The sequence below is a fragment of the Heterocephalus glaber genome, unplaced genomic scaffold, assembly GCF_053883595.1.
Source record: "Heterocephalus glaber isolate CG9 unplaced genomic scaffold, H.glaber_assembly_v1.0 deba00000937, whole genome shotgun sequence".
Taxonomy (NCBI): Eukaryota; Metazoa; Chordata; class Mammalia; order Rodentia; family Bathyergidae; genus Heterocephalus; species Heterocephalus glaber.
In genome coordinates, this window is record NW_028258173.1 from 14,836,656 (window position 1) to 14,859,676 (window position 23,021).

Consider the following 23,021-nt stretch of genomic DNA (forward strand, 5'->3'; position numbering starts at 1 on the left):
AGGTAACAAAGAAAGCCATAGTGAGTCAGAATTAGGGCTAACTTTGAGACTAGCTCTTCTTAAACTCTGACTAGAATTTTAGTCTTAGCTCATTGCGATCATTGGGAGAGGCCTCCACAGTGTACAGAATCCAGTGATTGTCCAGTGGGCCTGTACCAACATGGACCCTTCCTTCCCAGAAGCTGTGTCCCCTTGGCAAGCCTGCAGGCCCTGCTACTAGCAACACTCACCGGCTCCTATCCCAAAAGTTCCCAGGCTGATATCTCTGGCGTGGTGCTTCAGCCTTGACCTGTCTTTGCGCTCTTGCCCTTTGATTCCTCCATCCCCTGACGCCTATGGGTCTAGGGCTGTCTGGCTTTATTTCTGTGTTTGTTGCCAAGCTGTCTCTTTATCCCAATCCTCTTTCCATGTCCTTAGCTCCAGGTGCCCTGAGGCAAGGCTCACTTGGGAAGGGAATCGGGACCTCCTCCTTCCTGCTTCCCACTTGGCTGTTAGCGCCCACCAAGAAAGTGTGAAAGAGCTGAGCTCAGCCTGGAAGCCCAGCACAGTGATCTGAGAGTAGCCCAGGGGCCAACTGATGCCTTTGAGGGAGGACGTACTGCTACATTTCCAAATGTCTGCCCCAGGAGGCTGCCAAGTACTGCTTGGTCTTGCTGCAGGTCTGGGTGAATGGGTGGGTGGGCATGGTGAGGAGGAAAATACAAGCTCAGAAAAGCAGAGCCTGGGCTCTGCAGGGCCCTCTGGAGCAGGATGGCACAGTTAGAAGGGACTATGGAGTGCCTGTGAGGCTGGCTCAGAGCAATTTGCCCAGGAGCCCAGGGCACCTGAATGGGGAGCCACAGCAGGGCATGTCCAGACCCTGCCAGTGTTTCCTTCCTCCACAGGCAAGGGAAGAGCTCCCCAAGCCACCTATACACAGACTGGCTGACTAAAGAAGAAAACGCCTGGCAGAGCACAGCAGTGACAGCCAGAGGCCATCCTGAGGGTATGCGGTCTCTGGATCCAGCTGTCCCTAAAGTTCCTGCTACATCCCTACATTTCCCAGTTTGTTTCCCAACTCAGCCTGCAAACCAAACAAATGCCTTCGGACTTAGCTTGATTGAGCACAGCTGTTGCTTACAACCCAATGAATTCGGACTCAAAGCCACTCCCCTGGGTGACACACTTCCCTGAATGTCCCCAGGTTACACACATTGCTGATCCTTCTCTTGAAAGAAAGCACATTGGGATGCTACAGAGGGATAAACTTTAATTATCCCTAAGTCATAGCATAGTCATCATTTTTGCTTCTTGGCTATAGCTAACGAAACCACCATTTCTGACATTTACTTTGTGCAAATTACAGACTGGGAAACTGAGGACAGGACAAGTAGCTTCCCCAGATCACATGATGGGTAGAGAGAAAATTTAAACCATCTGTCTTGCTCCAGAGACTGTCCTCTGAAGCATGCATCATTTGCCGCTTGCTGCACTACTGTGGTCTAGACTTTGCGGTTAAACATTCTGCTCCCAAGTACCATTTACTTGGATTTGTCTCATTTGGGCATCATAATGGTTTATCTTAAGAAATAAACTGATCAGCTCCCTCCACCCCTTTGCTGTTGGGTGGAAGGGAGAAAGGAAGGAAATCTTAATGGTCGGCGCCAAGTGTAGGGGGAAATGCACTTAAAGATGTGTAAACCACGCCAGTGATGAGAGGTTCAGCGGTGAAAGTGAGCAAGCTGTAAGCCGTGTGTCTGAGGATCTATCCTAAGGATTGGGGAGGCTGGAGCTTGCCTGTGTACCTCCATGTCTTTCTCTGGGAACATATGGTGTTTATCAGATGTACCAAAGACAGTGTTAACCAGCGGATTGAACCTATTGGCTGTAGAAAAGTGGTTTCTGTGAAAGAAACCACTTACTACAATGTTTTGGGGGTTAAACCCAATGCCACCCAAGAAGAACTGAAAAAGGCTTATAGGAAACTGGCTTTGAAGTACCACCCTGATAAGAATCCAAATGAAGGAGAAAAATTTAAACAGATTTCTCAAGCTTATGAAGTTCTCTCTGATGCCAAGAAAAGGGAATTATATGACAAAGGAGGAGAACAGGCAATTAAGGAGGGTGGAGCAGGTGGTGGTTTTGGCTCCTCCATGGATATTTTTGGTATGTTTTTTGGAGGAGGAAGAAGGATGCAGAGAGAAAGGAGAGGTAAAAATGTGGTGCATCAGCTCTCGGTTACCTTAGAAGATTTATATAATGGTGCAACAAGGAAACTGGCTCAGCAAAAGAATGTGATTTGTGACAAATGTGAAGGCCGAGGTGGTAAGAAAGGAGCTGTGGAGTGCTGTCCCAACTGCCGAGGTACTAGAATGCAAATAAGAATTCATCAGATAGGACCTGGAATGGTGCGGCAAATTCAGTCTGTGTGCATGCATGGAGTGTCAGGGCCATGGAGAATGCATCAGTCCTAAAGATAGATGTAAAAGCTGCAACAGAAGGAAGATAGTTAGAGAGAAGAAGATTCTAGAAGTTCACATTGACAAAGGCATGAAAAATGGCCAGAAGATAACATTCCATGGTTAAGGAGACCAAGAACCAGGACTGGAGCCAGGAGATATTATCATTGTGTTAGATCAGAAGAACCATGCTGTTTTCACTTGATGAGGAAAAGACCTCTTCGTGTGTATGGATGCTGGTTGAAGCACCGTGTGGTTTCCAAAAGCCAAAATCCACTCTTGACAACTGAACCATAGTCATCACCTCTCATCCAGGTCAAATTGTCAAGGATGGAGACATCAAGTGAGTGTTAAATGAAGGCATGCCAATTTATCGTAAACCATATTAAAAAGGTCGTCTAATTACCAAATTTAAGGTAAACTTTCCTGAAAATGGCTTTCTCTCTCCTGATAAATTCTCTTTGCTAGAAAAACTCCTACCCAAGAGGAAGGAAGTAGAAGAGACAGATGAAATGGATCAGGTAGAACTCGTGGACTTTGATCCAAATCAGGAAAGATGGCACCATTGTAATGGAGAAGCCTATGAGGATGACGAGCATCATCCCAGGGGTGGTGTTCAGTGTCAGACCTCTTAATGGGGCAGTGAATAATATTCACTGCTGGCATTTTGTGTGCAGTAGTGAACACCCAAAGGACTATAATCATCATTTGCTCACTTCTTGCTACTGTTTTTGTTTCAATATTCAATTATAGTAGTGTTTTAAAAGTTAAATGAAGAACAAATGCAAAAAGCTCCGCCTTTGTCCTGTACGTACGATGACTTCAGTGTCCGAGATGAAGTTTAATGCCTGTAAAAAGTACCTAACCCTGGTGTCTGGTAGGCCACACCTTGTAACTGATTGCAGTTGTATACATGGACAAGCTTAGACTGAAATGCTAGGTACATGTGTTGACTTTAGTGTATGACCCTTCCGTTTGGATTAAAACTGTATTTAACTGGCAATCAGAAAAAGGAAACAGTTTGTAGAAGTGTTGTTCTGTCTAGTTAATTTGTATTAAGTGGGACTCATTGTGATGTCTCTGCATTCTATTGCCTCCACTATTACTTGAAGGTGGCATAAAATATAATTTAGCCTGTGGTATCAGTAATAGAAATGATACCTTTCTGAAGAAGGGGTTTATCATAATAATGCTGCTTCTTAAGGGCTTGCATTTCTAGGACTGCATTCCCTTCTGTTGTGTCATCTTTTTAAATATATACATAAAACTATGTTGACCAGTCCTGGGTATATTCTTTGTCCTTTCTCTGTGGACTATGATAAGCCCTTGAGTAGTGACTCCAGAGCTTTGAAAAAAAAGGGTAACTTTGAAATTAAAGTGAAGAGACTACATGGAAAGCTAATTTGCATGTGTAATATAAGAAGGTGTTCCTTAGGTATGTTACAGGCTGACTTTAACCCATTTGACTTTTACTCCAAAGTAACTGTAATTTAATGGTAATAGTACAGCAAATTATGATGAATAGCTTTACTTGTGTGTTTAAGTCATGTTCACATGCTTAAATCTGGGTATCAGAATTAAGCAATTGTTGAAATGTATGAATGTCTCCTTAATATACTGATTACAAAGCAAAAAAGAAATAAACTGATCAACCACCCTTCCAGCCTTGGCTTAGAGGAAGTCATTTTAATTCCTCTTGTATGCTTGCTGCTCTGTGGTGGCATTTAAAAGAGATGTTAGCGAAGACAGTAAACCTGGACACAGAGCATGAGGACAAGGGACCCTTGGATAATCCTTCACTGGTCAAAAGAGGCCACAGAGAGAAATAGGAAGCTACATGGGCGGCTCCAGAGCCTTGGATCTAAAGGAAAATAGGATGGAGAGAGAACCTAGCCAATCACTGAATGGTGCCTCCATGCTTGGTTTTCAAGGAATAATGGTTCCGCTGGAAATAGTGGTACATTCCTGTAATCCCAGCTACTCTGCAGGCTAAGACAGAAGGATCAGAAGTTTAAGGCCAGCCTGGACAACTTACCAAGACCTTGTCTCAAAATTTAAAAAAAAATTTTTTAAAGACCTCCTTGGGTTCAATTTCCAGCATCATAAAAGAGAGAGAGAGAGAGAGAGAGAGAGAGAGAGAAAGAAAGAAAGAAACCAAGAAGGGAAAAAATGTCTTAATAGGACACAACTAAAAGCTTGTTAGGTTACTAAGAAAGGAAATCACACAACTCATTTGGTCCTCATATGCTTTAATTGCGGCATCTTAATTGAGTGTGTCTTTATCTCTGGAATGAATACTTAGAAAATTGCAGCCACAACCCCAAGAATGGATTTTCTGTTCTGATCCCTCATGTAGGGTGTCTGTCTCTGCTTGCCTGATGAAAGAGTATCACAGGCCCTTGTGCAACCCTTGGTTTCTTGGTGGGTGCTGACAGAATACAAACTATGTTTCCAAGAGGTTCTTAGCCAAATCAGTCTATCCCAGAAATCTAATTTTATTTACTGTCCCAGAAGCCAGGGAGGAGCCAATAAATGCCTGATTTTCATGGGATCTTCTCCACGAGCAAAGACAGTGGTGTAGAGGGGGAATGGATTTCCCCAGATCTGCTCTCAGGACAGGAGGAACTGCCTTCAATTAGGAAAATACAGGAGTCCTCTTCGGGGTGGAGGGAGAGGCCCAGGGGGATGGATTGGATGGAGGAAATAAACCCACAGAAAAGCAGAAGTCTGGCGGTGTGTGGTGTGAAGGAGAAGGACATAGAGATCTATGGTGTGAAGAGGTGACAAGACAAGGGTGTCCAAGAGAGCAGAAATGACTGAGGGATTATTTATCATGGCAAAGTCATGAGTTGTTAAGCGGTGTAGAACTTGCTTTTACCTGTCCTCAAAACACGTAATAGTCTCTGCCAGAGGGTGGCCTCTGTGAGCGGTACTTAATGATGGACTGCAGGTAAAGGAAGATCCAGCTCCACACCAACGTGAAGCTAGAGGGAGCTCCATGAGATAACAAGTGGAGACTGGAACCCAAGGAAAGGCTTGGGGAAGTGGGATGAAGTTTCAAGGAGAGCACATCTTGATTTTAAGAGGCAAGGTAAACCCAGTTGTTATCTAGTATCCCTGGAACAATGGGATGTTTAAAATTATTTCTGCCAAAATAGGAGCAGGTAACCTGGGCTGGGACGAGACATGATGGGTGTCCACAAGGTAGGCTTAGCCATGCAGATTCACCCACTTGAACACCAAGTTTAGGAAGATGCTACTCGCAATGAGAGGTGCTTCCTGTGGCTTTGGAGCAAAGGAAAGTAAACTGAGTCATTCAGACACTGAGCCCATGACCTTGACCTGAAATATGCACCTAACTCCATCTCCAGACAGTCCTTGCTTTCCAACATACCATGACAAGAGCACTCATCGGCAAGCTCACAGATTAGAAAACATCTTCCAGTAGAAGTGGCCCAGTGTGAGAATCCTAGGTTCCTTGCCCAGCCTACAAAACTGGGGTTAACTTCAAAGTCTGGATCCAGGGGCTAGGTACAGATCCAAATCCTAGCCACCATTCCCATCAAGGAAAGCATAGAGCTAGTTATAATTTAAAAATAAAACAAATGAGGAATTTAACTTCTCCAAGCCCATCATCAGGGTGGAAGTTTCCAGCCCGCATTGCTAGCTCACATGGGAGGGACAAGTATGGGGGATTCATGTAGGGGACCGAGGTGGAACAAGTCAAATATATAAATCAGTTATGAGATGGTCATCTACTCACTGAGCATTACTTGCCTATGTAAATCCAGAGAATCAGAGAGGGTATCTATCCACCTACTATCTTGAATTTCCTCTGCAAATCCTTGCCAGCTGCTTATTCAAACTCTACTTAAACATCGCCAGGGCAGGACCCTCAGTATCTCCCAAGGAGTAATTTTCTGCTCTGGAGAGTTCTATTTTGTTCCATCATGACATAAAATGTGCCACCTTTTCCAATCTCATCCTGCCCTTGGAGTTGGAACCCTTCAGCCCCTGAGGATGACAGTGCGGTAGAGGCTGAAAACCTCAAAGCTCAAATGGTCCTTGGGTACCTGAATGTTGAAGTTTCTGTCTACACTCGAATACCTGCTCATGTCCTGTGACACTGTGGCTACTATTTATTCAGCAAATCATCATATGCCAAAGAGTTTGTCTATGTCACACACAAGCTCACAGCAACCCTATGAAATAGACACAATTATTAGCCCCATTCCACACAAGAGGTAAGAGAGGGTGGCAAGCTTTAGTGGCCTGACCAAAGTTTACCCCATTCGTAAGGAGTAGAGTTGGTAGAGTGCAAACCCCATGCTCTTACCCTTGTCCCACGTGCTACCTACAGTGCTTCCTATGCCCAGAGGTAATAGCACCCACATCCTCCTGTCCCTCCTCACCAGCCTCTTCCTCTTAGCCTTCCAAGAAACATGGGGTGTTCCATGTTCACCAGCCACAAGAGGCCTAAGATAAATGGTGTCACCCCTGTGGGCATCTCTCTGCAACATGTGAAATACCATGAGCTGTTCAGGAGGAAGCAGAGTCTGCTTTCTGTAAGACATAGATCATGGCCACACTTTTCTGCATCAGTGAGCAGCTGCCTCAAAAGACACAAGACAGGGGATAGATGCAGACAACAGACTCTGCTCCAAGACCTTCTCCCTAGAGGAGGAGACCCCCAGGACTAAGCAAAACCTAAAGTAAACCAATATCACCACAGGCTTTCTGTGTTCTGTTCTCAGAGATAGAAAGATCTTATTCTCTCTGTCCTTCTTTCTCTTCCTCTTTGTCTGTGTCATACACACACACATATGCACGCACACACGCACACACACACACACACACACATGCACACGCACCCCTTCCCACCCTCCTTCCTGGTTGGATTCACCTCACTGAACCCCATTTGGGGAGCTCAGTCTGTCCAAGTTGTCTTTTCAGTTTTGGGGAGGGGCTGTTGTTGTTAGGTTGTTTTTTGGTACCAGGGATCGAACTTGGGACCTTGTGCTTATGAGGCAGGCAGCAGAACCACTGAGCTAAATCCCCAGTCCTAGGTCCAAGGTGTCTTTTGGAACGACTAGAATCGTACCAATGGCAACATCAAAGAAGTGTATCCTGTTCATATGCTTGCCTGCTTGCATCTAAACCCAGAACAACAATTTTCTGCTAAATGAACAGATCTTTACTTTCTTCTCAGGTGAGTGTAAGGTGGAGCAGTAAGCAGTTCTCTTGCACTGGATCAGACTGCACACGTGACAACTCAGCACATTGTTGTTCATCTTACATGCTTTCATGTGAGTTTATGTCTGAGAAATAATGATGCTTAGAGTGCAGTGGGGGACTGGTGGGGACATGTCAGCTCCCTGCCTCCTTCCACAGATATCCCGAGCACCTACTCTGTATTTGGCACCTGCATGCATAATACTGTAGTTGAGTAAGATGTGTGTCTCTCTCCTCTACTGAGAGCAAAGACCATGTATCTAGCACAGTGCATGGCAGAGAGAAAATATTTATCAAATAAATGAATCCACAGCACTGCTACATGGTAGGTTACATAAAACACCGTGATTCCTGCAGCTCTGCCCAAGAGGAGGCGAAGTCATGGATTTCACCATGGCTGGAGTCCAGGCTGGGCTCGTCTTGCCTGGACCGGTGGAATGCAATGAAAGTGACATGTGCTTTCCAAGCTGGAACCCTCAGAGGCCTTGCATCTTCCACTCCTGCTGCTCTTGGAACTTTGACCAGTCACATAAAGGAGTCCAGACCAGCCTGCTGAATGAGGACACATGTGACCCAGTCACCCAGCCGGAGACTTCCACAGGCTGCTCTCCCTCACTGATGGGCAGCTGGTGACAGACACAGCCAGTTGGCTCAGCTGGCTCTACCCAAAAGGACCAGATGAGCCCAGCCCCAGATATCGACTCACAGAACTGTGGGCTAGAGAAATCACTACGCTATGGTTTTTTAATCTTTCATAACATTTGTGCCTAGGTTTTCAATTAATTGGGTAGTACATATTTGTACAGAATACTTTGAAAATACCTAATGCTACTGTTACCATTCTGTATTCTTTGTTTTATGCATATGTAGATATCTGCTCTACATAGAGTCTGGTAGGAAATGGAATGACAAACTTTTTTTCTACTCTGAGATTTTGGAAAACTCGAAGTGTTTTTTTCCTACTCTCCACACAGCACTTGTGATATCAGATGTATGGAGGTGTCCCGCCATGCCACGCCATTCTCCAGCGGACATCGGCCAAGTGTGTAATTCCTTCCACTTGGTTCTGACAGTATCTGGAGATAGTGTCAGATCCACAGGTCCAGGCTCAGTCCTACAGACTGCCCCACCCCCATTTCTGATGCCGTCACAAGGGGACATTTGTCACCTGTACTTCTGAGTGAGCTTCTCTAGTTTGGGGTCCCATGACCCCCAGATTTGACCAATTTGCTGGAGCAGTTCACAGAACTCAGGGAAATGCTTTAATCGTGTCTCCCCATTTTTTAATAAATGATATCACAAAGGGTACAGAAGGAAAAGCTGTGCAGAAGTAGATATGAGGGGAAGGGAAGTGGAGTTTCAGTGCCTTCTGTGGGTGCCCTGTCCCTAAGAACTGCCCTGTGTTCCTCTGTTAGGAAGCGCCCAGCCCCTTATCTTTGGGTTTCTATGGGAGCTGCATTCCACAGGCAGGACTCAGTACATCATTTGCTGTTGGTGACTGACTTAGCCTTCACCTCTTTTCCTGGAGGTGGCGGAAGGGGTGCTAAAAGTTGCAATTCTAATCAAGTCCTGGTCTCTGGTTAACCAGCCCCCACCCTAAACTAGGAACCCCTAGCCAGCAGGCATCTCGTTATGTATCCAAACTCAACACTTCCTCACTCTGAGAGTCTAAGGGTTTTTTTTGGAGCTGACACAGAGATGTAATCCAATATCATACAGAGATTCTTGTAGGGGAGTCATGATAACTCCCAGTAGGTTTTCAACTCTTCTGGACCCTGTTTGTTATGTTACCGAAAACAGATTAACAATAGAAAGACACATGCACTTTTATTAACTGCGCACTTTTCCCCCAGGGAAATTGAACAGTTTATAGGGCATCTGCAACAAAGGTCAGTAAATCTTAGGAAAGTGACAAGACAAAGGAAAAGGACTTTGCACCTCAGGAGGCAGCAACCTGGGAGGTGGGATACCTGGCAGATAACGGCTAATTAGTGAAGTTGGCTCATGCAAACTTCACTGGCGTCATCTCCAGGTCAGTGAGGGTCTCAGGCTGTCTGCAGTGGTTACTTCTTGTCCTCTCTGGTAAAGAAGGAACAGAATGCCTTTGTCTTTGTAAATTTACGTCCTGCTTTTAGGCCCACAAAGGGAGGGAGAGAGAGCAGAGAGCTCCTGTATGTTTTCTTTAATTGCCTTCAAGTAGTCTTCTGCATTGATTAAGTTAAAAATTAGAACACTTTTTTTTTTCAGTATTGAGGCCAGGGCCTCATACGTACTAAAAAACAGCTCTCCCACTGAGCTGTATCTCCACCTCTTTCTATTTTATTTTGACAGAGCTGTTATAATAAAATACTACTTCGTAGCATTATTTACTAAAACAATCCCCTATGGATGGACATTTACATTGCTTTTACAGTTTGCTGTCTTAAATAACATTATGATGAATATATTTACAGAGAGAACATGAGATACTGCATATCTCTGATTCTTGGGACAAATTATTTTAAAATAGAAATGCTAGATTAAAGAAAAGTTCCATTTTCAAGACTTTAGATAATATTGTCGCATTGCTGTACAGGAAAAGTTCTGTGCCAATATGTTGCAAGCTCACATAACAGGGGGCTTATGGAAAATTCAGTTGTATACCAGTAAGAGAATGAGAAAAAAAGGCAAATAATGTCTCTGTATTATTATGAAATTAGTTTTGATCACTCAGAGATCCTTAAACAAATTTTTACTAATATGTTAAGCAAAAAGTAGGATCTCCTTGTTGCCCATTGTTTATTATTATAGGGTAAATATTATAACTCCCAATCTACTAGATGTTCAATACACCGAGTTCATGTTCCCCAAAATTAAAGAATGAATTCTAAGGAACAATGGAGGTTAAGAGTAGGAAATATCTATTGAGGGATAGACAGCTCCTTCCTGAGAGGGACAGGAAGGGACCCAGAAAGTGGGTTGCCCAGGAAACCTCTTCTCAAAGAAGTTTTATAGAGCAAAATCACGAGGTGGGTACAAGGTGGGACAAAACTGTGATTAACCGATAAGATTACAAGTATAGTCACTTAGGTAATATTGATCCAGTGGTGAAGCAAGTCACATACCAAGTGTGCATGAAAAAACAAGGACTTTTCCTGGAAGGGATGAGTCAGGAGGTCTTGGTCCCCAACCCAAGGTGACTGATGCCTATTTAGAATATCAATCATTATTGTTCATCCCTTGAGGAAATGTGTAGGTGTAGTAATTTCATCTTTATCTTGAGCCCCAGCCTTCAACAAATGTGCCTCCTGTCACAGTTGTGATGTGTTCTTACCTTCTGCACTGATTTCTTTGAGGGTCTTGCCCTGTCTGATTGCCTATAATATTTCTAACTAACTTAGCTGTCTAGAATATTATTAAACACTTTATTCAAATATAAATTATATACTATAAGATCCATTTGAAGTATATAAGCCATTATTGGCTTATTATTGTTTTAAACCACAGAGTTTCTGGGTCGTTTGTTACACAGCCAAAGTTAACTGATATAAATTATATGTGAATATTGACAGTGAAGGAGACGCACTGAATAATGCTTGAAGTAAATAGCTTTCTGTACAGTTAAGATAGTTAAACCAACAAGCAGCACTATTATAGTTATTATTACTATTCATAAGTCAAATAAGTATTGAGTTCCTGTTATAAGCTTTTATTATTCTCCATCGCATTCAGATTGCTCAATAACCATTCTGTGAAGGTTTTATTAGCTCAAGTTCTGTCCCCACAGATTTTAAGAAATTATTGTCTATCACAAGGTTACTGTGGAGAACCCAAAAGAATTAGATAGCACAATCTCTACTCACAAAGAGTTGGCAAAATGTACATCTAAAGAATACCAAAATTGGGCTGGGGATTTAGCTCAGTGGTTTCGTCGCCTGCTGTGCAAGCCCAAGGACCCGAGTTCGATCCCTGGTACCAAAAAAAAACAACAACAAAAAACAAAAATAAAGAATACCAAAATTCATTGTTTCATTCATTTGTTTTATACACATTTTGTTGAGCATCCAAATTATACCAGACTCTGTGCTAGACTGTTGGAGTGACAGAGAAGCAGGAACAGGTTCCCCTGCCCGCTCCCAATTTCAGGGTCTAGTGATGCTCTTGGGATCCATCCCTGACGATTTCATAAATACTCAGTCACACATTCCACCACAGACAGAGTCCAAGAAAATGAAAACGAGTGAGTTCAGGGGTGGCTAGAGGCCATGAAAGGAGAGGCTACATTTTAGGCAGCATAGAGAAACGAAGGCAAGGAGAGTGGGTCCTAGAAAGAAGAACAAGAGGTTGATGTTAGGAGATCAGACTGCCAGATCATGGGGAATGATTACCTAATCCAGGATCTAAACATTCCAATAGAATCGTTCAGAGACAGAAAAAAAGAGGTATACCTGCTGCTACTTCTGTGTTCTGAATGGCAGACACCATTAATCAACCACCTCCTGCCGAATCTGGGTCTTTTCCAACCCAGTGCTCCAGGCAGCCTCCACAAAGCAATCAGAGAGTTTGCATACCTGATGAACCCTACTTGCCATTGCTGGAATAGTCATTCTATCTCCTGAGGACGACAGACAAAAATATTCATCTGGCTCCAGGTAAGATGAATCATACTTGTAGAGTGAAAAAGAAGAACTGACTCTGGAGCCAGACTCTCTGAGACTGGAACCTGGTTTCTCCATGTACGAATTGTAGGACCTTAAGTGAGGTATTTGATCTCTCTCTTCCTCAGTGTCCATGTCTGAAAAACAGGAAAAAAGAGGATTACTAAGATATGTGTATTAGATAACACATTCAAAACACTTAAAACAGTGCCCAGCATATTACTATTTTATTTCACTCATACCTTTAATTTCTTTTTTTTTAACAAGAAATGTTATTTATATGTACAAACCATTATAATCTCAACAATTGTCAGTCATTTATGAACAAACTTTTCATTGTATTCATTTAACCAGTTAACAGTGTCTAACTACACTGTACTACCTGTCAAATCCCAGGTGCTCAACTAAGACAAAGAGGTGCCTGGAACACTGAATGGAAAGAGAAAAAGACTAAGAAAAGCCAGCAGACACTTCCAAAGCAGTTCAAGGGAATGGTTGGTCTAGGGGGATAGATTCCTGAGCACCATCAGATCTTTCTCAATATTCAGAGGAGTTTCACAAAATCATTTTTAAGATACGGATTAGAACTAAGGAACCAGGATCCTGCACTTTGGGACACTGAGTAGGTTTTCAGTTGCTAGATTTGCAAATGAAGTGAATTAAAGGGGGAGAGAAAGTGGGAATGGGAAACAGAAGAGGCAGAAAAGAAATAAAAAGCAAGAAGCACAGAGGGGAAATGTTGTGCTTAGACAAAGTAAAGCCTGGAACTTACAGGAAAAAAGTGAAAAACCATAGCCACAAGTCTGGGGGATGGACATAACAAGAGAAAGTCTGGGATTTTACACCTTCCAGGAGGTGACAATAAATCCTAAAGCTCTACAATGGCAGGGGTGAGGTAAACCTAAGATTAAGCCATCTGTTTTGTAAAACACCCTTGTTTGTTTGTCAACTTCCAATCTACATTCCTAATTTAAGAGCATACTGTGCCCAGAGCACAGCCAAGCCAACAGGTTAGATGCCTAAAAAGGCAATACGGAGGGGCCGGAAGCCAAGTAGGTTTAGAGAAACCAGAACTTAATGTTACTGTCAAGTGAAGAAACCATAGAACAGATTATCTTTAAAAAAAAATAGTTCTGAGGGAGTGCTGAGCTACATACCTGGCCTCTTTTATCTTTTTTGAGGGTGAGAGGGTCTCATTGAGTTGCCCAAGTTGGGCTCAAAACTTGCAATTCTTCTGCTTCAGCCTCCCCAGTAGCTGGGATTACAAGCATGTGACACCATGCCCAGCCCATTCTGACCATTCTTGGTAAGCTACTGTAAATCAAATATGGCTAACCACGATCAAAGCCCTAATTTTTCCTGTGCCTTCACTGCCTCTGTGATCTGGAATACAGCAGGCAGCATGGAAGTTATTACTACTTTTTAGTTTTGCTTTGTTTTTTGCAGTACCAGAAATTGAACTCAGGGCCTTGCGTTTGTGAGGCAGGCGCGGTACCACTGAGCTAAATCTCCGGCCCCATTTATTACTTTTTTGGAGAGGCAGGAAGACTGGACATCAAAAAAGTGCATAACCATACACATAAGTAAACAAGATAACAAATCGCTAATTTAATTAGCTGTTCAGAATCCCTCTTGCCAAAAAGTAATAACCTTCAGACTGATTACACAAATGCAGATGCTGAGTTGGTGAAACTCTGGTTTTGATGATAATTATAGTCAGTTTTTATTGTGATCTTTGCCCAGCAGGGAAAAGCTTCACATAAACATGTACCATGGGGCCAGGGATTTAGCTCAGTGGTTCCGCCGCTTGCCTCGCAAGCGCAAGGACCCGAGTTCGATCCCTGGTACCAAAAAAACAAAACAAAAACAAAAAAACAAATAAACATGTACCATGTTTCAGAGTGGTAGCTCCCACAGTGCCACATCCTTCCACCCTGTTAGTTGTCTACTTCCTCCCCTTCATGATGTTCTGCTTCTTCCATTCTCTCTACATCTTCATTATTATCCCCTGCTCCTGTCTTGCTCTTCGGAACCTGTTTTTTGTCTTTGCCCTTCCTTTGGGGGGGGGGGGGGGTACCGGGGATCAAACTCCGGAACTTACGCTTGCGAGGCAGGCAGCAGAACCACAGAGCTAAATCCCCACCCCTGCCCTTCTTTTGTTCTGAAGCTTCCTTCTTGCCTTTCTGGTCCCACCTATGGTTCCAGAGCTTCTTTTAACGGGGTAATGAACCCCTGGAACTCCATCTCTTCCATGGCTGAGAGCACATCACTGGCATTGAGTATCTTGCGTTTCCCTTTCATTGCAAAGTTGTTGGCACAGGGTATGGTGTACAGCACAAAGACGCTGGCAGCGCGGGAGATGGAGCTCCGGGCCTCCTTGGAGATGTTGACGGCGTCCGAGAGTGAGGCTTCCGTCTGTTTCCCATCGTGCTTTGCGCCGCTGCTAGGGGACTCCTTCAGTTTCTTAATCTTTCTCTATTGAAACAGTCAACTTCCAAATAGATTGAGAGGAGAAATTAGGCTTAGGAGGGATAGACACAGCATATGAATGTTACAACTTTGCTGTGTAGACAAGGGTAGAGCACATGACTCCGACTGGCCTCTGGGGAGAAAAGTAATCACAAAGCATGCCAACCCCCACAGGCGCATCCCCAAGACCATGCCCAGCAAGGAGGTTGAGTGTCACAGCTCTGTATCTGGGAGATGACAAATTGATATGCTCCTCTCCTCTATTTTTTAGAAACTCCCATAATTACTTAATTCTACTATTTTGTCTACTTGGTTAATTTGATGTCCTAACATTGGGAGGATAATAAACCACAGAGGGGAACCAAAAACCAGTCTCCAGACTAGTGATCTAATCAGTCTTACCAGGTTCCATCATGAGAGGTCAGAGTGGATGGCAAGGCAGGAGTGTGGATTCCCACTGTGTGGATTCCCAACTCCCTCACATCTAGAAGAGCCAGTCTATAAACTAGACAAAGACTATGATCAGAGAATTTACTAGAAAAAAAATCCTAATAGTTTTAAAGAAATGCAAACATGCCCAAGCTCTCTCATAATATGTAGGTAATTTACCTATATGATGAGCAAAGAAATAAAAGTTTGGTAATACCCAGTATGGAGAATGTGAAAGGAAATGGCTATCTCATATGTTGATGATGGAGATGCTAATGGGTATAGATCAATTTGAAAACCTAACAAAATTACACTTGGGTGCCTGAGACCAACTTCTCATCTCTACACATTGGTATAATTTGCATTTTTAAATCATGGTAATGAATAAATTTCTCAATTTAAAAAATAAAATATAATGCAAAGATAGAAAGCAAGATTAGCTGAGGATGAATAGCTACTTCCTAATTTGCCTTCTTTTTCTTAATTTCTGTTTCATATTCATAGTATTGCAGGATGCTGAGAACTTTTCTTTGCTATTTTTATAGAGCAAAATTGGTTTCAGATCATCCTCTCTTTCTTTTTTATAGTTCTTTTATTGGTACATTTTAGGTATACAATTCATTTACATTTATCATTGGGTGTTTGCACCTGTACATGATGTATCTTGGTTCTTATTTTTTCCCCCATTACCTGTGCACCCTTCACCCCTAAACCCTTCCCTATTTACATAGATTTCATTTCCATTTTTTTTTTCTTTTCTCATAGTTTTTCCTTCCCCTCTTTTCCTTTCCCCTTCTCCTCCCTTCACTCCTTCATCTTTGGACCTTTTTTCCTATTTCAAATTATCAATTATTCATTTTAATCCTTTTAACCCTTGTTTACACTATCAGTTTCTCACACTAGAGAAACTATTCGGTATTTACACATGTGTGTCCTATTTATTTCACTTAACAGTATGGCCTCAATATGCATCCATTTAGCTATAAATGACTCTAGTTTTTCATTCTTTATGGCTGAGTAGTACTCCATTTTATTTAAAAAAACACATTTTCTTTATCCAGTTTCCAGTGGATGGGCACTTGGGCTGTTTCCAAGCTTTAGCTATTACAAACTCTACCGCTATGAACATGAGTGCACATATATCACTGTGGTATGATTCTTTTAATTCTTTGGGGGAAATACCCAGCAGGGGAATAGCTGGGTCAAGTGGGACCTCTAGCCCTAGTTCTTTGAGGTATCTCCATACTGATTTCCACAGTGGTTGCACCAACAATGGAGAAGGGTTCCTTTCTCCCCACACCCCCGCCAGCATTTGTTATTAGTTGATTTCTTGATAGCAGCCATTCTTTCTGGGGTGAGGTGGAATCTCAGTGTTGTTTTCATCTGCATCTCTCAAATGACCAGCGATGTTGAACATTTTTTCATATATTTGTTTGCTGCTTTTAATTCCTTGTCTGAGAAATGTCTGTTCATTTCAGATGCCCATTTTTGAATTGGGTTTTTGAATTTGGGGGGTCTGATTTTTTTCAGTTCTTTACATACTCTAGATAGTAGTCCTTTGTCTGAGGTACAGCTGCTAAAAATTTTTTCCCATATTGTAGGTTGTCTGTTAGCTCTGTTGGTGGTTTCTTTTGCAGTGCAGAAGCTCTTTAACGAGATGAAATCCTAGCTGTTGATTCTTTCTGCTAGTTCCCATGCTGCTGAGGTTTTGTTCATGAAGTCTTTTCCTATGCCAATGTCTTCAAGAGTTCTACCTAACTTATCTTCCAGCAAGTTTAGTGTTTCTGTCTTAATATTTCTATCTTTAATCCACTTCAATCTTAGTTTAGTGCATGATGATAGGTATGGATCTAGTTTCAATCTTTGGCAGGTTGAAATCCAGTTTTTCCAACACCATTTATTAAAGAGGCTATCTTTCCTCCAATGATGGTGGTTGGCTCCTTTGTCAAAGATGAGGTGGCTGAGCATGTCTGGAGTTGTTTCTGCATCTTCTAATCTATTCCACTGATCCTCAGGTCTGTTCCTTTGCCAGTACCATGCTGATTTTATCACAGTAGCTTTGTAGTATAGTTTCAAGTTGGGAATTGTGATACCCCCAGCCATGTCTCTGTTGCTTAGAATTGCTTTTGCTATTCTAGGTCTCTTCTGGTTCCAAATGAATTTTTGGATTGTTTTCTCTAGTTCTGTGAAGTATATTGTTGGAATTTCAATTGCAATTGGATTGAATCTATATAGCAGTTTTGGAAGTATGGTCATTTTCACTGTATTGGTTCTTCCTACCCAGGAACAAGGGATGTCTTTCCATTTTCTTGTATCCTCTTCAATCTCTTTTTTCAGAGTGCTGCAGTTTTCAGTGTAGAGGTCTTTTGGTTCCTTTGTTAGATTGTTTCCTAGATATTTCATTTTTTTGAATGCTATTGTAAAAGGAATTGTTTCCCTAATTTCTCTCTCAGTGAGTCTGTTATTTGTGTACAAGAAGGCTATTGTTTTTTGAGTGTTGACCTTGTATCCAGCTACTGTACTGAATCTGTCAATTAAGTCTAGAAGTCTTCTGGTGGAGTTTTTTGGGTCTTCTCTGTAAAGTATCATATCATCAGCAAATAATGACAGTTTAACTTCTTCTTTTCCTATCTTTATTCCTTTTATTTCTTTCTCTTTTCTAATTGCTGTGGCTAATGTTTCCAGAACTATATTGAACAGGAGTGGTGATAGTGGGCATCCTTGTCTTGTTCCTGATTTTAGCATGAAAGTTTTCAGTTTTTGACCATTTAGTATGATGTTGGCTGTTGGTTTTTCATAGATAGCCTTAATTAGGTTAAGATAAAGATCTTCTATTCCAATTTTCTGTAGGGTTTTTATCATGAATGGGTGCTGGATTTTGTCAAATGCTTTTTATGCATCTATTGAAATGATCATATGGTTTTTGTCCTTGACTCTGTTAATATAGTGTATTACATTTATTGATTTATGAATGTTGAACCATCCTTGCATCCCTGGGATAAATCCAACTTGCTCAGGGTGTATGATCTTCTTGATGACCCTCTGTATTCTATTTGCCAATGTCTTGTTGAGGATTTTTGCATCTATGTTCATTAGGGAGATTGGCCTGTAGTTCTCTTTTTTGGTTGGGTCTTTCTCTGGTTTTGGAATCAAAGTAACACTTGCTTCTAGGAATGAATTTGGAAGTATTGCTTCCCTTTCAATTTCCTTGATGAGTTTAAGGAGTAATGGTGGTAGTTCTTCTTTAAATGTCTGGTAAAATTCAGCAGTGAAGCCATCCAGACATGGGCTTATCGTTGTTGGTAAATATTTTATTACATTCTCAATTTCACTCATTGTAATTGGGGTGTTTAGAATTTCTATATCTTCTTCATTTAACTTTGGCAATTCATATGTATCTAGGAATCTGCCCATTTCTTCTGTGTTTTCCATTTTATTGGAGTAGAGGTTCTTGAAGTAGGTATTGATGATCCTCTGGATTTCTGCTGGATCTGTTGTGACTTCACCTTTTTCATTCTTAATTGCATGTATTTGTGCTTTTTCTTTCCTTTTTTTGATACGGTTGGCTAAAGGTTTATCAATTTTATTTATTCTTTCAAAAAACCAACTCTAATTCATTGCTCTTTTGTATTGTTCCCTTGGTCTCCATTGCATTGATTTCTTCCCTGATCTTTATAATTTCCTCTCTTGTATGAGCTCTGGATTTGTTATGCTCTTCTTTTTCTAGGAGCTTGAGGTTCTGCATAGGTTATTTATCTGAGTTTTCTGTGTCTTCCTAATATGGGCATTCACTGCTATGAATTTCCAAAGTAGAACTGCTTTCATTGTGTCCCATAGATTCCTGTATGTTGTACTGTCATTTTCATTTACTTGTAGAAACTGTTTAATTTCTTCTTTAATTACTTCTATGACCCATTGGTTGTTCAAGAGGGTGTTATTCAGTTTCCACGTGTTTGTTGGGGTTTTGTGGTTTCTTATGTTATTGATCTCCAATTTTATTGCACTATGGCCAGTCCCAGCACCTGGAAGGAAGCTCCTCACCTCCATCCCAGGCTCCTAGGGCAGAGAAGCTCAGCCAGTCCCAGCACCTGGAAGGAAGCTCCTCCACCACCATCCCAGGCTCCTAGGGCAGAGAAGGTGAGCTGGTCCCAGCATCCGGAGGGAAGCTCCCCCGCCACCATCCCAGGCTCCTGGGTCAGAGAAGCTCAGCCAGTCCCAGCACCCAGAAGGTAGCTCCCCACCTCCATCCCAGGCTCCTAGGACAGAGAAGGTGAGCTGGTCCCAGCACCTGGAAGGAAGCTCCCATGCTGCCATCCCAAGCTCCTAGGGCAGAGAAGGTGAGCCATGTGGGCGCCAGAAGCACCCCCTCCCGTGGAAATGAGAAGACACATAAACAAGTCTCAAAAACAGACTTCTGGATCTCCTACAGCAAGCCCAAAGGGAAACGAGATGGAACAATCTGGTACTCAACTACCTGGACTCTCTGAACTGCCAACAAAAGAGGATCTGGGTAAAATGAAATCAGAAGAAATTACTCAGATAACAGCAAAAATTTTGCTCATGGTGCAAGACATGATTAATAAATCTAGAGAGGACACAGATAAAAAATAGAGGATCTGGGCCGGGGATTTAGCTCAGTGGTTTCCACCGCCACCTGCTGTGCAAGCGCAAGGACCCGAGTTCAATCCCCGGTACCAAAAAAAAAAAAAAAAATAGAGGATCTGAGGAACATGATGGAATCCCAACAAAGGAAACAAATGGAATCCATAAAACAGATACAAACAGATTTCCAAGAGATTAAAAACTCCATCAAAAGGCTTCACAGCAGAATGAACCAATGTGAGGATAGAATTTCACATATAGAAGATAAGATTGCAATTAGTGAGGAGGAAAAGAAAAATTGCTTTAAAATTGTAAGGGAACATGAGAAATCAATCCAGCAGCTGCTAGACAATGCAAAGAAGAATAACATAAGACTGATTGTAGTCCATGAAGAAAGAGGAGAGACTGCAGATGACATAAAAAAACTGTTCACAGAAGTGATGGCAGAAAACTTCCCAAGCAGGGGAAAAGAACTTGACATACAGATAAGTGAGGCATATAGGACTCCAGCTAGCCTTGATCAAAAAAAATCTACACAGGAGCCCACTGCAGACAGGCAGGTCTGTGAATGCCCTGCCGAGGTCCTGAGTTGCGTGGAAGATGCTGAATCACCCCGCTGCAGACAGGCAGCCACCTGGTTCCACACCACAAAGACGCAGAGGACACCAGACCACCAGGCCAAGGTACTGAGTCCCGCTGCTCCAGGCTCAGAGGTAGGGGCTTCTGAGCTGCCATCCCACTGCTCCTGGTCCAGAGGAAGGGGTTTCCTGGCCACCATTCCTCCGGCTGCTCCCAGCCCACAGGAAAGGGCTTTTGGGTCACCATCCCTACCTCTGCTCCCAGCCCCTGTCCCACCTCTCCCAGCTCACAGGAGGTAATCTGTGCAGGCACTAACAGCCCTCCACCCCAGTCGAAATGAGAAAACACATAAATAAGTCTCAAAACCAGACTTCCAGATCACCTACAGCAACCCCAAAGGGAAATGAGATGGAACACTCTGATACTCAACCACCTGGACCCACTGAACTGGCAACCAAAGGGGATCTGGAAAAAATGAAATCAGAAATAATTTCTCGGATAACAGGAGAAATTGTGCCCCTAGTGCAAGACATGATTAATAAATCTAGAGAGGAGCTCAGGAACATGATGGAATCCCAACATAAGAAACAAGTGGAATCCATAAAACAGATGCAAATAGATTTCCAGGACATGAAAAACTCCATTGAAAGTCTACACAGCAGAATGAGCCAATGTAAGGACAGAATTTCAGATATAGAAGATAAGATTGCAATTAGTGACCAGGAAAAGAAAAATTGCTTCAAAATTACAAGGGAACATGAGAAATCAATCCAGCAGCTGCTAGATGATGCAAAGAAGAATAACATAAGACTGATTGGGCTCAATGAAGAAGCAGGAGAGAGTGGAGATGACATAAAAAATCTCTTCACAGAAATAATGGCAGAAAACTTCCCAAACAGGGGAAAAGCTTGACATACAGATAAGTGAGGCATATAGGACTCCAAATAGCCTTGATCAAAAAAATCTACACATAGGCATATAATTGTTAAGATTCCAGAAACACAACAGAAGAACAAAGTTCTCCAAGCAGTCAGAGAAAAGAAACAAATCACATACAAAGGAAAGCCCATCAGAATCACAGCAGACTTCTCAACACAAACCATCAAGGCAAGAAGAGCTTGGAGTGACATATTCCAAGCCCTAAAAGAAAACAGCCTCCAACCCAGATTAACATACCCTGCAAAACTATCTTTCAAAATGGATGGAGAAATAAGATACTTTCATGGCAAAGAGCACCTTAGGAACTTCGTGAATACCAATCCAGCACTCCAAGAATTTTACACAATATCCTAGGAACAGACATTGAGGATCACAACCCCAGGAAGTAAAGCAGAATGAACCCATCTGGCATGACAAGAAATTAAATGTAAAGGGGGAGAACCCAACAAAAAGAAAAAGTCATGGCAATGACAAGTCAATACTTTTCAGTTATAACCATCAATGTTAATGGTCTCAATTCACCAATCAAAAGAAATAGACTGGCAGAATGGGTCAAGAAGCAAAATCCAAGAATATGCTGCATACAAGAAACACAATTCATTCAAAAGGAAACTCATAGACTGAAAGTTAAAGGGTGGAAAACAATACTGCATGCGACAGGAACCCGAAAAAAAGCAGGAGTAGCTATCCTCTTGGCAGATCAAGTAGATTTCAAAAAAACACTGATTAAGAGAGACAAAGAAGGACACTACTTCCTTGTAAAGGGAAGAATCCAAGAGGAAGAGATGACAATCATAAATATCTATGCACCAAACACTAGTGCACCCAACTATATAAAACAAATACTAACAGACATGAAAAGTCATATATGCACTAATACAATTGTAGTGGGGGACCTCAACACCCCATTGTCACAAATAGATAGATCAACTAGACTAAAAATAAGTAATGAAATACTAGAACTCAATCGAACTCTTGAACAAATGAACTTAACAGATGTTTACAGAGTCTTCCACCCCACAAACTCAGAATACACATTCTTCTCAGCTGCACATGGGTCGTTCTCAAAAATAGACCACATACTCACACATAGAACATGTTTAAGTAAATGCAAAGGAATTGAAATTATCCCCTGTATATTATCAGACCATAGTGCGATGAAATTGGAGATCCATAGCAAAAGAAACTCAAAAAATTTCATAAACATGTGGAAATTGAACAACACACTTCTGAATAATCAATGGGTCACACAGAAAATTAAAGAAGAAATCAGATCACTTCTCGGCCTTTTGACTAAGATCAAGTGAAAAAGAAGTCAGACAGTTCCTTCAATTAAATAACAATGACAGTACAACATATCAGAATCTATGGGACACAATGAAAGCAGTCTTACAAGGGAAATTCATAGCAGTGAATATGCACATTAGGAAAACAGAACGAGCCCAGTTAAACAACCTGATGCTGAACCTCAAGCTTCTAGAAAAAGAAGAGCAGGACAACCCCAAAGCTCATACAAGGGAGGAAATTATAAAGATCAGAGGAGAAAACAATGCAATGGAGACTAAGAGAACAATACAAAAAATCAATGAAGCCAAGAGTTAGCTCTTCAAAAGAATCAACAAAATTGACAAACCTTTAGCCAACCTCGTCAGAAAAAGGAAAGAAAAGGCCCAAATCCATGCAATTAGGAATGAAA

The 23,021-nt window shown here is 42.1% G+C and overlaps 1 pseudogene; it reads left to right on the forward strand.

The window, feature by feature from the left end:
* The first annotated feature begins 1,793 nt into the window (after nucleotides 1-1,793).
* On the forward strand, nucleotides 1,794-3,088 carry LOC101700555 (dnaJ homolog subfamily A member 1-like; annotated as a pseudogene).
* Nucleotides 3,089-23,021: the final 19,933 nt, after the last annotated feature.